We start from the raw sequence: 16,379 nt of genomic DNA on the forward strand, positions 1-16,379 counted from the left end.
ACAGAAAGGAAAGAACGTGAAAAAAATGACAATTTTTTTTTGTTTTTTGTTTTTAAGTTTGAAAAAATTTGAGATTTGTTTACACAAAAAAGTGAGTAAAATTAGAAAAAAAATGTAAAAAAAAATGTATTAAATTTTGTTTTGTTTTTTTAAATGGAAAAAAAATGTAAAAATGTATAATTCTTTTTTTTTTTATTTAGAAAAAAAAGGGGAGAAATGGGCTACGTTTCTTTCCTTCCCTTTTGTTGTTTTCTTTATCTTTTTGAGCGACAAAGCAATGTAGATGTACTATATTTGCATATATCTGTTTAGAGTCTAAACCAGGGAATCAAAACTTTATGAAGCGCATTTCACACAACATTTCACACAACATTTCACACAACATTTCACACAACCGCCAAAAAACACAAAGTCAGATGCGCGTTTTACAAAACCATAAACCAGATCTTTGGGGTTTTCAAACAATGACAATGGCAGCGAATACTCTCCGACTCTTTCCAAACACATTTCTAAAGCTCCGATTCTTCTGCACAAACATCAAATGCTCAAAAGTGCTGATGGAAAAAAACCTCATTTCTTCCACTCGACAAAGACCAGGGTTTTTCACAGAGTCACATTTATTCTGATTCGTCCAGACCGACTTAATCCAATGTGCATGAAAGATCTCAAATGGTCAGTGCTAGATCGTCTGCTCCGGAGGGTCTGATGTGATGTTGTATAGATCTATGAGTTGGTTTGTCTAAAAATACAAATAATCCTAATCCTTAAAGTTAACCCCTTAACTCCCACCTGAACCGAGCACATTTTCTCCAGTTTGGCTTTACCCCAATCCAAAAGCTTCTGGGAAAAAAGGTGTGAAAATAGCAACAAAACTGAGACGAAAACAATGATGGAAATGTGAGAAAAAAAGTGACGAAAAATTGATGAAAAAGTGGCACAAAAATGTCACAAAAATGTCACAAGAAATTGACATTAAATTGACGAAAAAATGACAAAAATGTGACAAAAAAATTACAAAAAATGGATTAAAAAAATGACAAAAATGTGACAAAAAATTGATTAAAAATTGACGAAAAAATGACAAAAATGTGACAAAAAAATTGATTAAAAATTGACGAAAAAATGACAAAATGTGACAAAAAAATGACAAAAAAATGACAAAAATGTGATTAAAATGTGACAAAAATGTGACGAAAAATTGATGAAAAAGTGGCAAAATGTCACAAAAATGTCACAAGAAATTGACATTAAATTGACGAAAAAATGACAAAAATGTGACAAAAAAATGACAAAAATGTGATTAAAAATTTACGAAAAAATGACAAAAATGTGACAAAAAAATTGATTAAAAATGTACGAAAAAATGACAAAAATGTGACAAAAAAATTGATTAAAAATTTACGAAAAAATGACAAAAATGTGACAAAAAATTGATTAAAAATTGACGAAAAAATGACAAAATGTGACAAAATGTGACAAAAAAATTTGACAAAAATGTGACAAAAAATTGACGAAAAAATGACAAAAATGTGACAAAAAAATGACAAAAATGTGATAAATGACCAAAAAGTTACAAAAATGAGTTGAAAACCCAACAAAAAAATATGGAAAAAAAATGTGATGACGTGAGGAAAAAGCTCCTCTCGGTTCAGGCGGGAGTTAAGAGGTTAACCATTTCCCTGGCCCTAACCTTCATTTGTGTCATGATATCTCACGTTTTCGCAGCAGACTGTCCCTCCGGAGCAGACGATCTAGCACTAACCATCTAAAATCCAGCAGGACTCCCCCAAAAAACACATCCTGGTATTTGCACTTCACAGTCCGACCCCCCCCCCACAGACCGTAACCACGGAAACACAGCACGCGCTCCGTCCATGCGAATGAGCCGCCTCTCAGAAGGAGATTATTCGGCGAGAGGGGAGGAACGCCGCCGCCGCCGCCGCCGCCGCCGCCGCCGCCGCCACAACATCTGCTAAGAGACACTTTCTCATTACGGCGCCGTGAAATGACTCGGGGACGCCTCGTGTCGCCGTCTCATTTACGACTTCAATAAAGTTTGATTTTTCAATTTGAGCGGATGTGGAAACAGGGGCTGCAGGAGCTACGGCGCAGTAGGGCTGCTCGAAAAAATAATAATCACGATTATTTTTGTCATAATTGAAATCACGATTATTCAAACGATTATTTGTTGCCTTTAAAAAAATCCATAAAAAAATGACAAAAATCCAGTAAAAAATTTACAAAAATCCATAAAAAAAAGACAAAAATCCATTAAAAAAATTACAAAAATCCAGCAGAAAAAAGACAAAAATCCAGTAAAAAAAAGACAAAAATCCAGTAAAAAATTTACAAAAATCCAGCAGAAAAATTACAAAAATCCATAAGACAAAAATCCATAAAAAAAGACAAAAATCCATTAAAAAAAGACAAAAATCCAGCAGAAAAAAGACAAAAATCCATTAAAAAAAGACAAAAATCCAGCAAAAAAGACAAAAATCCATCAAAAAAGACAAAAATCCATTAAAAAAAGACAAAAATCCAGCAAAAAAGACAAAAATCCATTAAAAAAAAGACAAAAATCCAGCTAAAAAGACAAAAATCCATTAAAAAAAAGACAAAAATCCAGCTAAAAAGACAAAAATCCATAAAAAAAAGACAAAAATCCATAAAAAAAGACAAAAATCCAGCAGAAAAAAGACAAAAATCCATCAAAAAAATGACAAAAATCCAGCAAAAAAATGACAAAAATCCAGCAAAAAAATGACAAAAATCCAGCAAAAAAATGACAAAAATCCAGCAGAAAAAAGACAAAAATCCATTAAAAAAAGACAAAAATCCAAAAATTAAAAACTAGAAAAAAATGTGAAAAAATAAATAAATAAAAAAAAATAAAAAGATAATCGATTTTTTGCGATTATGCTAATTTTGTAATCGTTTACTGTTGTAATCGAAATCGTAATCGAATTTCGATTAATTGCACAGCCCAACGGCGCAGTGAGTCTGTTCTACGACCGCGGACACAGGACAGTTCGGAAACGCGTCTTTATTTCAAGACGGTTTACATCGAAGGCACTTATTCATGAACGAGCGGACACAGATTGTATTTTTCTCTGATTATTTCCTCAATGGGCTTCACGATGTCGTCACAGGAATGGTTTTCACTTCACAGGCGTCAAACTGTTTCAGGGACAAGGACCTCATGAAGGAGAGAGAGGCGGAGACTTCACACACGGGGCGATAAAGGTAGAAAAGTGCGAGATATAAGTCGACTGTCGGTCTCCTCAACTTGGACTGAGACCGAAGCATCCCCCTTGGTGAAAATGACCAGGGCTGTATCCGAATGTCCACACTAGTCCCTAACCCCTCATTCACTACATAGGCCGCACTATATAGTCACTATATAGTCACCGATTCTGTTGGCGATTCAGACACAAGACACGACTTTCTCCGCGCTGCGTGACGTCACGCGCGCTGCGGCTGCAGATATGTGTTTTTTTATTTTTTTTATCTGAATTTATTTATTGTTACAAACGTTTTTTATGAAACAGAACGACTGTTTTGTCATTTTTACAGGTGTTACTGTCATCACAAAAAAGCAAAAAAATAAAAAAATAAGTCACCCCAGCGTGAGCTCGGAGACGCCGAAAGTAGGTCACAGGCAGGTGTCCGAACACCAGCAGATTGAGTCACTACATCTGCTAAAAGTTCGCGAAACTCCTGGAATAATGTAATTCTGCGATAAAGACCAACCAGACTCAGAGACAGTGGAATATTTATGGATTAATACGAGTCAGATACGCTTTTACTTCACATGGATTTTACATGAATGGCTTGGATTATTCAAGAGGAAGCTGTCTGTCATTTAACAGCTCCAGCTAAAGGTTAGCAGCTAACGTTAGCATGAAGCTGTCGGTCATTTAACAGCTCAAGCTAAAGGTTAGCAGCTAACATTAGCATCTTTTCACCGTAACCGTTTATATTTTGGTCGTTTATTCATGAGAAACACAAACACTCGACTGAAACAACTGATTTACTTCAGTCGTGTTTAGTTCACAGACCTGTCGCTGTCGGGCTCTTCTCCGACTCTCGCAATGCATTGTGGTCTATATTGACCCGTTTAGTGACCATCGATGCTCACTACTTTTCCAGATGCATTGTGGGAAATTTCGAGTGCACTACTTTTTTCTCTCTGGGCATTCGGACACCCCTATAACATGTGACCACTATATAGTCACTATATAGGGAATAGTGTGGACATTCGGATACAGCCCAGGTCTCCATGTGGTCTCTGCATGGCCTACGAGACGTCTACATGGTCTCGAGCAGCTGCATTGCATATTGATTTATTTGAATGAGGACAGTGCACATTAATCAACACCTCAGCAGAAACCCTCACTGCCAGGATTAGCATAAGAGCTAAACTACATCCGTTGTCCTAAGGCAGGTAAAGAAACATTGGTAACACTTTACATTACGGGCCGGTAAGTCCTTGGTACTTACAGAGGTAATTCTAGATACTTATTGTGGAACTTACAGTGGTAAATACTAGTAATAATAGTGGTACTTCTAGGTGCTTATTGTGGTACTTAAAGGATACTATAGTGAGAATTACCAGGTATGTACTTCTAGATACAGTGGTGACTCTTAGTAATGAAGGTTTTACTTCTTGTTTTCTCTAATGCTGATTTATGTTGTTTCATAGTCACAAAATCCTACATACTTCTGTTTGTAGAAGTACCACATTTACTACCTATGAGTTACTGCTGTAGTATCCTTGAATTACCAATAAGTACCACAGATGTATCACTGTAACTACTAGAAACTATCACTTAAAGTACCAGAGTAAATAGAAGTACAACCTCCTTTACTAAGAGCATTACGACTGTATCTCTTAGTAATGAGAGATACTGTGGTAACTCTGTGTCTCCCTGACCCTAACCCTAATTACTAGTAATTACCACTTGTAGTACCACATTAACCTAGAGTTACCACTGTAAGTACCACTTTAAGTACCACAATAAGTACCAAGAAGTACCACAATAAGTACCACTGTCGTTACTAGTAATAACCACTGTAAGTACCACGGACTTACCGGCCCGTAATGTAAAGTGTGACCGAAACATTAATTCACAGAAGAGGAGGACCTTTTAAAGGAACAGGCCACTGGTTTTACAGACTGAGATATGTTCTTCCCTGAGATTAGACGAGTTCATGTGTCCCTGTCTGGTCTTCACGCGTGTCCTCAGTCACGTAAACACAGACACAGACGGCGTTAGCATTTAGCCTCTCCCTCTCTCCTCTATAGCTCCAAACCAGGTGAAGACAGAAGCTACCGAGCTCTTCCACGTTTTCACTATTTAAATATGGTTACGTGAAGTGTTACACGATAAAGTATAAATACACTAAATTAAACAATATGGATTATCTAAGCCAGTGGTTCTCCAGGGTTTCGCCAGATCATGTAGATAAACACTCGGCCCGTCTACTGAGGGATCCTTCGGCCCTGGGTCTCTATAGCCTGTCCGTCCATGGGAGTGGATCTCTCCTTCTGTGGTTCTCCCCAAGGTTTCTCTTTTCTCCTGCCGGGTGTGTGAGTTTTTCCTTGCCGTGCTGGAGACTCTAAGGACGGGGGACGCCCACGCCGCTCGTCGCTGCCTCCTATTGGACATTATATTTGCCTGAACTTTTAATTGTTATATTTATTGCTCTGTTTTATTGCCTTAATGTTCGGTGCAGCTGTGTTAAGCGACTTCTGTTGTGATATTGGGCTATACAAAACCATTTTTCTTGGTATTATTTTATTGTAGCATGTATGTGCCATTTTACCAGAGTGCCATTATTTGTTCTAAATGTTGATTATATAGGCTAATGTCCCTGCTTGTCCCACGGTGCGACCCAGGCGGGGGTCACGATCCCAATCAGCTTTTATAATGGGGGTCGCGGCTCCAAAAGGTCAAGAACTGCGCGGATGAAGAGCTCGGCAGCTTCTATCTTCACCTGGTTTGGAGCTATAGAGGAGGAGAGGCTAAATGCTAACGTTTACGTGACTGAGGACACACGTGAAGACCAGACAGGTACACATGAACTCGTCTCAGCTCAGGTAAGAACATATCTCAGTCTGTAAACACGCTGGCCTGTTCCTTTAAAGGTGTGGTGACCGTCACAGCTCCTGACATGACCAGGCAGTGAGTTCCATGACTGACAGACTCCACCATCTGACTGAATTCAGTTTGTTTGTTTTCCTCAACCTGTGCAACATTTCTGTGACGTCCCTGCAATGTCTCTGAGACCTGGGAGACGTCAAAGAGTCGAATACTAACTCTCTCCCATTCATTCTCAATGGCAAATATGGATGCAGTACACTTTTTGGCCACCACTTTGGCTGTTTCACTCTTTTCACAAAGTTAAGGAAACACTGTTCTGGTGTCTTGGTGTTTGTCAGTCATAGAACGTTGTAGCATCAATTTTCCAATTTTTCCAAATTTTATGGCAAAGGTCGTTGACGAATATGACTTATAAAAGAATTGATGCTGAACTGACACTTTCAAATTAGTCTAATGTGGCATTTTCTTTGACTTAAAGAAATGAATGAGGTAAAGTCACTGTAGGTGCTGCAGGTACAGGTGGTGCTGTTGCTCTATATTGCTACAATAATTGATTTTGTTCTACTAAAACTTGGCTTTTGTAGCAAACTATTTGCATAGATAGAATTAAATGCAAATGTGACCAAAAAAGAAAATAAAGTACTATATTAACCAGATGCGGCGCAAAAGTTGATCTAAATACATTAGTAATAGTGCACAAAGCATTTAACAATCTTCTCCTTCCTCCAGGAGCTTTTTGAACACAGGAAAAGTCAGTAAAACCTCCGAGGAACTGCTATTTTCAAAAACGCAAAAGCTAAAAAGAATAAAAAGAGTCGCTGTGTTTCTGTAAGAGGTGTTAATCTGTGGAAGATCAGTTAAAACTGTCCCGAACAGTCAAAACTTTCAAAAAGTTGTTTAAAGCTACTAAAATTCGAGAATATATAAGCTTAGGATGAATAAAGTAAGAAAAATAAATAAAAAATAATAATGACATGATTTAGTTTCAACTAATTTAACTTAAAACAAATGTATGTAACATATTTGTTGGAACATTGAAATTTATGTGACTAACTTCAGATACAGGATTATTTCTCTTCTGTTTAACACTTGTAATTGTTCATTATTAATGTTTGTGTTTTGTTTTTGTTTTTCTCAGGTGGAAGTCTGTAAACCGGGTTAGGGCGTTATAAGTTTTCACTTCAGCCTAAACCCTTTCGGTCGTGTTGTTCACAAAGAATTGAAAATGTTTTTTTTACGTTTAAAGGAATTAATGAACTGACCGAATAAACTACTACTACTATTATTATTTGCAGTTGTATGTGTCTCTCGCTGACATCGCCGTGTTTGGCCCGCGACCCTTAAACACTTTTTCATTTTGGCCTCAGAGACAAAAAGTTTGGGCAGCCCTGGGGAAGACTTTTCAGAGACCGGGCAGAGACTTTTTCAAGTGTCCATGCCGTCTCAGCTGAAATCAAACCTGTTTGTTTTCCCCGAGACCACCTGGAGACTCGCCTCATCTCCAGGGGACTAACAACTCCTAACTGTTACATTTGAAAGTAGAAAGTCTCCATCACATGATATTACAGTTACAGTTAGGCTGGTAAAAGTGCTCAACAGGCCACAAAGGCCGCGGTTACAGGCCGTAAAAGAGCCGGACTCAGAGAGAACCGTTTGACAGACTGTTTAGGGAGCGGGTCAGAAAAGCTCCCAGACTCGTGTGGTTTTACGGCGATCCGTCACACGTAGAGGCCGCGGCCGCCGGCGTGAGCTCGGCCGGGACTGAACCACGACCTGAGCCCGCCCCCCGTCTGACACTCAGCGTTTAAAATCAGCTCAACGGGATATTATTAAAGTTTCGATCTCCTTCACATAAAAACCACCTGTGTGCATAGTTTTGCAGACGTGAAGCTTTGGTGGATGTTTTTGCATGTTTAATCTCTGTGAAGGAGGGAGAAGGTGTGCACACGGCAAAAAGTAAATATCAAGCATTGTCTTAAATGACTTGAATTGAGGAAATGTTTCTTGTTTTGAGCGGTTTTCACTCATTTAGACACTTTTCCTGATCGGACCGAGTTTGCTTTGCTTGTTTGAGGACATTTCAGACCAGTTCTAGGGTAAATCTCGCTTGAAATAAGAAAGTAAAACTGCCAATGAGATAAGAGCAATTTTCTTTCCCCATTGGCAAAGAAAATGACCTGAAATAAGGACGAAATGTATCGAAACGAGTCAGAAACATCTCAGAACAAGTGAAATAATCCAGGACAAATGCCCAACAACTTCTTAACTGGTCAAAACAGCTAAAGTTTGGATTATTGTGCTCAAACTGAGATGTTTATACTAATTACTTTTTGCAGTGCTGTTGTGGTCAGGCTTGAGGTTTGAGGAGGTCCTGGTTTTGTAGGAGGAGCATTACATGCAGAACCCAAGAACGATCCTAAGAATCAAGTCTGTACCTACCCTTATGTGTCTTTCCTTTGTCTATGTGCTATTTGTAAGCTTTGTCTTATGTCAATTAAAAAAAAAAAAAAAATAAAGTTGTTTTTAATGTGTCTAAACTCCAATGCTTTTCAATGGGGGCCTAGAGGCGATATGGAGGAACTACAGCAATGGCGGCCCCCAGTGTCGTGGGCATAAAGCAGAGCAGCCAGCGCCCATTGGGAAAAACACTGGCCTGTTTAAAAGCGCGTTAAAAAGAAGTGTGTTACAAAGTAGCTCGTTACAAAGTAGCATGTTACAAAGTAGCATGACAACATATTTAATGTTGTCATTTATCATTCACTGTCTTTTTCTGTCTCTATGGTGGTGTTTTCTCTGTATGTTTGTGCCTGTGTTTGTCCGTCTGTCATGACATCAACCTGCCAGGGGACGACGGATGAAAATGAGCCTATATGGCAAACATGGCAAACTCTGGCACATTTACATGTTGAAGAAGCACATGTTGATTAAGTAAGGATTAAACAACTCGGAGCCGTGCATTCGACGGTTAAAATGCACGACGCGAAGTTGTTTAATCCGCTTATACCAGGGTCCCACAAACGTAACATTTATAATAAGTATTTGTTTCATTGACTAAAGTCACTAAATCTGCCAGACTACGGGACTATTTTGTGTGGGTTATTAGCCGGTCACTGAAGGCTGGTCTCAGAGCGAGTCATTCTCCGCAGCTATTACGAGGATCTCAGTCAGGCTCAACGACACAACATCAGCACAGAATCACAACACAACAGGACTAACCCGGAAACACTTTTCCCTGGAAGGAAACACCGATATGCGGCACTCGTGGGCAGGAGTTATTTACCTTTTACAAGGTTTAACCTGAAGCTAAAGCTAGTTAGCTCAACCAGCTCAACTGTTTATGGAAACAGCTGCGGTGGAGTCGCTCACACCTGGGGCCCCCCAACTGAAACTTTTATGTCTGACTTTACTAATCCAGACAAAGATGCTTCAATGCAGGATCATTTTATGTACGTCTGAAAATGATGAATAGCCTTAACCGTTTCCAATAGAAATGTAAAGCTCATATGTTATTAACAGTAGCTAACCTAGCTGCTCACTCTCCTCTACAAACATTTAGCAAACACTAAATCCATCTCATACGTTCCTGTCAGTCACTAATTACGCCTTTATCTGGTTCAGCTGTGTCATGCGTTGCTATGGCGACGCCACAGCGGAGTGACATCCCAGTGATTTAACTACCGGACTACGTGTGCGGTTACACCAACATAATGCACCAGCCAATCAGAGTCCAGTATTCACCCACACCATGGTGTAATGTGCACTGTCCCAATTCAAATAAAGATATGAAGAAAAAAAAAAAAAATGTCACAAAGTAGCTCGTTACAGCGTGTTACCGGCATCACTGACCGCGAGTGAAACCTTGTATTTTCCATTTCTCAAACCTCCTGCAGAAGTCCGGCCCACGACCCCAAACGCAGACACTTTCTCAAGCTATAAAACAGAAAACCTCCCGGCTGAGTCTCCAGAATGAAACTCCCGGTGCCGGATCCGTCCACTTCGCGCCGCCTCAGGCCCTTGTTTACAGAAACCTGCTGACACTCGGCTGCGCCTCCCCCGCCCCGGAGCACTCGTGCCGGGTCAGGAGCGCGGCCGACTGCCAGTGTCATCTGTGCATGTGAAGAGGTCCTCCAGTTCACATTCCTGTCGCATTAAAAGAAGCCAGAGCCTCCCCCCCCGCCCTCCCCCCTCTCTCGCTCTCCCCCGGGCAGGACGCCTCTCCCTGCACTCCAGCACAAAATGGCTCTGGCAGCGAGCCCTGGCAGGATCCGGAGGGATGAGCGCGGGCCAAACGCCATGACTGGCCCTTCATGGACGGAGTGTGCTCTCTCCACATGCGCGGCCAGTTTAGTGCGAGCTGTCAGAGGCGTCCACGGCTGTTCCACACGCCTGTTACTGTCAGCGAGCGGCGGCGGCGGCTGAGCTGTTCTCGACAAGGCCCTGGTCAAAGGAGTCACGAGCAACAAGTCTCTGAAGGCAGTGGAGCGATGTTCAGTCACAAGGAAATAGGGCTGTGCAATTAATCGAAATTCGATTACGATTTCGATTACAACAGTAAACGATTACAAAATTAGCATAATCGCAAAAAATTGATTATATATTTTTTTTTTCAAATTGTTTTTTTTTTTCAATTTTTTTTTTTTTTTAATCAAAATCTTTTTTTTTTATTTAATTTTTTTTTCACATTTTTTTCTCCACATTTTTAATTTTGGGATTTTTGTCATTTTTTTTGCTGGATTTGTGTCATTTTTTGATGGATTTTTGTCGTTTTTTTGCTGGATTTTTGTCTTTTTTCTGCTAGATTTTTGTCTGTTTTTGCTGAATTTTTGTCATTTTTTTTAATGGATTTTTGTCTTTTTTTTTGCTGGATTTTTGTCTTTTTTTGATGGATTTTTGTCTTTTTTTTTGCTGGATTATTGTCACTTTTTTGCTGGATTTTTGTCTTTTTTTGATGGATTTTTGTCTTTTTTTTTTGCTGGATTTTTGTCACTTTTTTGCTGGATTTTTGTCATTTTTTTGCTGGATTTTTGTCTTTTTTCTGCTAGATTTTTGTCACTTTTTTGCTGAATTTTTGTCATTTTTTTGCTGGATTTTTGTCATTTTTCTGCTGGATTTTTGTCATTTTTTTGATGGATTTTTGTCATTTTTTGGATGGATTTTTTTAAAGGCAACAAATAATCGTTTGAATAATCGTGATTTCAATTATGACAAAAATAATCGTGATTATTATTTTTTCAATAATCGAGCAGCCCTACAAGAAAATACTGAGATATTCTGATTATTCACATAAAAAGCAACGGAAAATGCTTCAAAAATGTGACAACAAAGGCAGTTCTGAAGGTCTTAGCTTTCAAAAGGGGCGTTACACTGGCCTATAGATACAGACGGCATCTCGTCACAGAAGGGGAAACAATTTTTCACTCTTTTTAGCAGTTTTCTGGTGGAATATGAACTTATTTATCACATACAAATAAAGTCAAGTGTAAATCGGGCCCATATGGATATTTTCTCACAGCAGATTGTTCTGTAGAAGTGAAAAAACGGCAGTCATAGCAAGCGCTAGCTAGTGTTAGCACGATGCTAACATGTTTTTGCTTTTGTTTTTTTTAGTTAAGCTGCAATTTTAATGAAGTAATGTTTTGCAGATTTGGAAGCTGTTGACAGGCAGTGCCATAGATACAGACGGCATCTCTGGAGTCGCCCATATATGGTCATGTTTGAAAACAGTTAAGGGGGGGAAACTATTATTCAAAAACTACTTTAACAAACGCTGAATTATGAATATAGTTTCTACTAAATAAAGATACAAAGACATGGGGAGGAGCAAAGTGGTTCAACAGCCCATAAATACATGAATAACGGAGAATGCTAACTTCATGCTACATGTTAGCATCGGGCTAATGCTAACGGTTAGCTAGCGCTAGCTACAACTGCCGTTTTTTTTCCACTTCTACAGAACAATCTGCTGTGAGAAAATATCTGCTAACATGTAGCATCGTGTTAGCATTCTCCGTTATTCATGTATTTATGGGCTGTTGAACCACTTTGCTCCTCCCCATGTCTTTGTATCTTTATTTAGTAGAAACTATATTCTGACAATAACTGACCGGAGTTTACGGACGGCTAAGGCCAGGCTAGTGTTAAGGGATGCAAATAATCAAATCTGAGCGCACGGGCTCGTTTAAATTTTCCTTCGTATGAAAAAATATAGCGGGGAATCATTCGGGTCTCACCAGGCCAGTGTTAATGTCGACAACATATTTTAATTTAGTCTTAGTCTTTTGACGAAAATGTAATTCGATTTTTAGTCTAGTTTTAGTCGACTTTGCATTGATGATCTTCATTCTAATCATATTTAATGTTGTTCCTCTGCTTCATGTTTCTGCTCCACATGAACAAAGCTCAGAGCTGATCCTTTAAACATGATCTGAGGCTCTTTCAGACGCTCAATACAAGTTTGGATGATTTTAGTCTCTCCTTTTCATTTTCATTTAGTCTGATTTTAGTCGACTCAAATATCTGGACATTTTAGTCACAGTTTTAGTCTCATGAGAAACTTTTACTTTAGTTTTAGTCCAATTTTAGTCACAAAAATATCACTTTGACTAAAATTAAGACTAAATATTTTGGTCGACGAAATGAACACTGACCCAGGCTACATTACTGTTGCCTTTCGCTGTAATTTGTCCACATGCAAAAGCGAGTCATTGTGCTATTATTGAATGTGTTTACTAGCATCAGGCTGTTTGCGTGAGCTAGCGTCTTTGGCTAGCTCACGTTGCCTTCATAATAAAGTATTGCACAGTAAACACAGTAATGTAATGAGCTACTTCTTCAGAGGAGACCCGAGCGAACTGAACCAGCTCCCCGACACTGCCGGCGTTCCTGACTCTGCCTCGTGAACGCTGAGGCTCGAGTTCGTCTCCTCCCGGTGTTGAGTGAAGCTCCCGCGCTGTAGCTCGCGGCGGTGATCCAATCAGAGCGCGCCGGGGCCGCCCTCGCCTCGCTGGTCTGCGCGCTGACTGCTAATCACAGCCGGGGCTTCTGGAGTTTCACTTGGACGTTTCAAGGACGATCAGCCGGCGCCTTTTTAGCTGGAACGGGCCGTGAAGCATCTGCTGCCGGGAGGTCACGCTGAGGCCTTTTGTCCACCGAGCGCTGGGCTATTTCAGGCTCCTCCACATGAGGCGGAGGAGGCGCAGCCCTGGTGCCCCATGTTTACGGGACACACTGAGTCTATAGACAATGAGGACACAGGGATTTAACCAGAGGCAGGTTAAATGAACCCAATCCGGTCCACATTGAACTAAATGATGCTTGGACTGGATGTGAACCAGTGAATAAAGCAGTGAGTCAAGAACTGCAATGATCTAAACATCACAACACAGATGCCCCTGCAGGGTCTCCAACTTTCAAAGTTCTGTTAAATTTAAGCAAAAATCAGGAGCAATCGGCTTTTTCGGGACTGAGGAGACTTTTGCACATTTTAAAGCATTTTAACTTTATGTTGTGATGGAAAAATGTCAGTCAGATGAAAAACCTCAGTGGAGGTGGGCGATATCCAATAGAAACAGATGGCGTCGCATCATAGAAGGGGGCGTGGCTTCGCCGAGGGGGAAAACAGAAGCTTTTGGGAAACACAATTTTCCAACTTTTTAGTTATTTTCTGATGGAATATGAACTAATTTATCACATACAAATAAAGTCAAGTGTAAATCAGGTCCATATGGATGTTTATTCACAGCAGATTGTTCAGTAGAAGTGAAAAAACGGGAGTCGTAGCTGCCGCTAGCTAGCATTAGCATCATCAATGCCATCAAGGAGCATCATGTTAGCATTCTCCATTTTGTATGTATTTATGTGCCGCAAAGATGCACAAACTGCTGCTAAAACATTTAAATATAAACTTAATGTCTCTCAAAAATGGGTATTAAGTTACTTTTTTTTTTTGCACTTTTGTAATATGTTGTGTTCACGTGACATCACAACATTCTAAAGAGCCCGTAGATACAGACGGCCTCTCGTTATAGAAGGGGCAAAAAAGACAAACACAGAAAAACACAGTTTTTCACAGTTTTTGACCATTTTGTGGCGAAATATAAACTTATTTACCACATACACATAAAGTGGATCAGGTCCATATGAATATGTTCTCACAGCAGATTGTTCAGTAGAAGCGAAAAAATGGCAGTCGCAGCTAGTGCTAGCTAGCCGCTAGCATTAGCATGATAGCATTCTCCGTTATTTATGTATCTATGCGCTGTTGAACCACTTTGCTCCTCTCCATGTCTTTGTTTCTTTATTTAAACTATATTCATAATAAGTAAGTAGTTTTTGAATAATTAGAGAAAGTTTCGATTTTTCTCCAAATTGTTTTCCCTTGAACGGTTTCCAAACATGACCATATATGGGCGATTCCAGAGATGCGTCTGTATAGTTTAACATTGAGGTGGAGCAGCTGAAAATTCCATGGCAGTAACTGTGGTAATTGTGGTAACTGTGGTAACGGTGGTAACGGTGGTAACTGTGGTAACTGTGGTAACGGTGGTAACTGACGAAAAGCATGTTTTTATGTCTTCACTTTTGGCTCATATCTCAGTCATTACTGAAAGAATCCACATGAAACAAAAACTGTCTTAAAGTTCAGTGTCTCCTCTGTCGGCACATATGGAGTCATGTCTAATTATTCTCTCAGAAAAACGTCTGAGGGTGGAGACAATATTCAAAAACATGAGTGTGATGTTGGTCAGAAGGAAGGACTTTCAGACATAAAGATAATACTGTGAGTTTGTGAATCTAATCACCGTCAAACACTGATGAGGAAAAACACTTTTAGGAGATTTCTTACAAAAACTGTTTTTCTCCCATAGAGTTGTATTGGCCCCGCCCTCCACCTGACATTATGACATCATCACATTCTAAATCATCGTTCTATCATCGATATCGAGAAAGTTCCCAAAATAATGAGATATAGATACAGACGGCATCTCGTCATAGAAGGGGGCGTGGCTTAGAGCTTAGAATCTTTAGAGAAACACAATTTTTCCTCTTTTTTGCCATTTTCTGGTGGAATATGAACTTATTTATCACACAAATAAAGTCAAGTGTAAATCGGGCCCATATGGATATTTTCTCACTGCAGATTGTTCAGTAGAAGTGAAAAAACGGCAGTTGTAGCTAGCGCTAGCTAACCGTTAGCATTAGCCCGATGCTAACATGTAGCATCAGGTTAGCATTCTCCGTTATTCATGTATTTATGGGCTGTTGAACCACTTTGCTCCTCCCCATGTCTTTGTATCATTATCTAGTAGAAACTATGTTCATATTTCAGCGTTTGTTACAGTAGTTTTTGAATAATTAGAGAAAATATACATTTTATCAAAATTGTTTCCCCCTTAACTGTTTTAAAAAATGACCATATATGGGCGACTCCAGAGATGCCGTCTGTATCTATGAATGTAGTGTCAGTATCGTCCATCGACTCTGAAATGGAATCGTCTCCCCTCGGCGGTAACGACACCTCCCCGACGCTCCCCTGATTCTCATCGATCTGACGAGACGACCAGTGTTTCCGTCCGTGTTGGCTCCTCCCACACAGAGCAGACATGTGACGAGTGTGGGAGAGCAGACATGTGACGAGTGTGGGAGAGCAGACATGTGACGAGTGTGGGGTGACAAGAGCAGATTCTCCCCGTGCGCCGCGTTAATCCGCCGCTGTCATGCTTGGTTTGCCGGTGTAAGTAATGGGCGGCGGCGGCGGCGGCGGCTCCTGCCCTCGCGTGGACGACAGTCTCCCTCGGTTAAGCCGCCGCGGCGTTGCCAACAGCAGCTCGCCGTGATTAACGAGTGCGCGGCGCGGCGGCTGCAGGGGACGGGCAGCGCCAAATGAGTCAATCTTTTACACGGCAGAGCGCACTTCACTTCACTGTTTTCCCCAGACTCTGGTTTACATTTGAACAGTGCGGCTGCAACAGACGGAGAAGAGAATCTGAAGCATCAACATCGACACAGGTACATCTTCACTGCCGGCGCCGTGTTCTCCGGACTATGAGACGCTCCAGCCAAAAACGTACGGCGGCGTCGGCAAGTTCTTTTAACGGAGGCCAATTGTTTTCATTGTAAAAAGACCGAGGGCCGAAGCCGCCAGTTTTAGGCCAAAGTAAAAGCTCTACACTGGGAACATTACCTTCTAAAATGAGATAAATGACTTAAAATTGCTTGAATAAAGGTTCTTTATGTTGAATTTGAGTCTGGACTAATCTAAGATAAAGATACAAA

The 16,379-nt window shown here is 40.2% G+C and overlaps 1 protein-coding gene across 2 annotated transcripts in view; it reads right to left on the minus strand.

Moving 5' to 3' along the window:
* Positions 1 to 16,379, minus strand: part of znf609b (zinc finger protein 609b) — a 283,849-nt gene that overhangs the window by 39,862 nt on the left and 227,608 nt on the right. The window lies entirely within an intron of this gene.

This window comes from Gobius niger, assembly GCF_951799975.1.
Source record: "Gobius niger genome assembly, chromosome: 4".
Taxonomy (NCBI): Eukaryota; Metazoa; Chordata; class Actinopteri; order Gobiiformes; family Gobiidae; genus Gobius; species Gobius niger.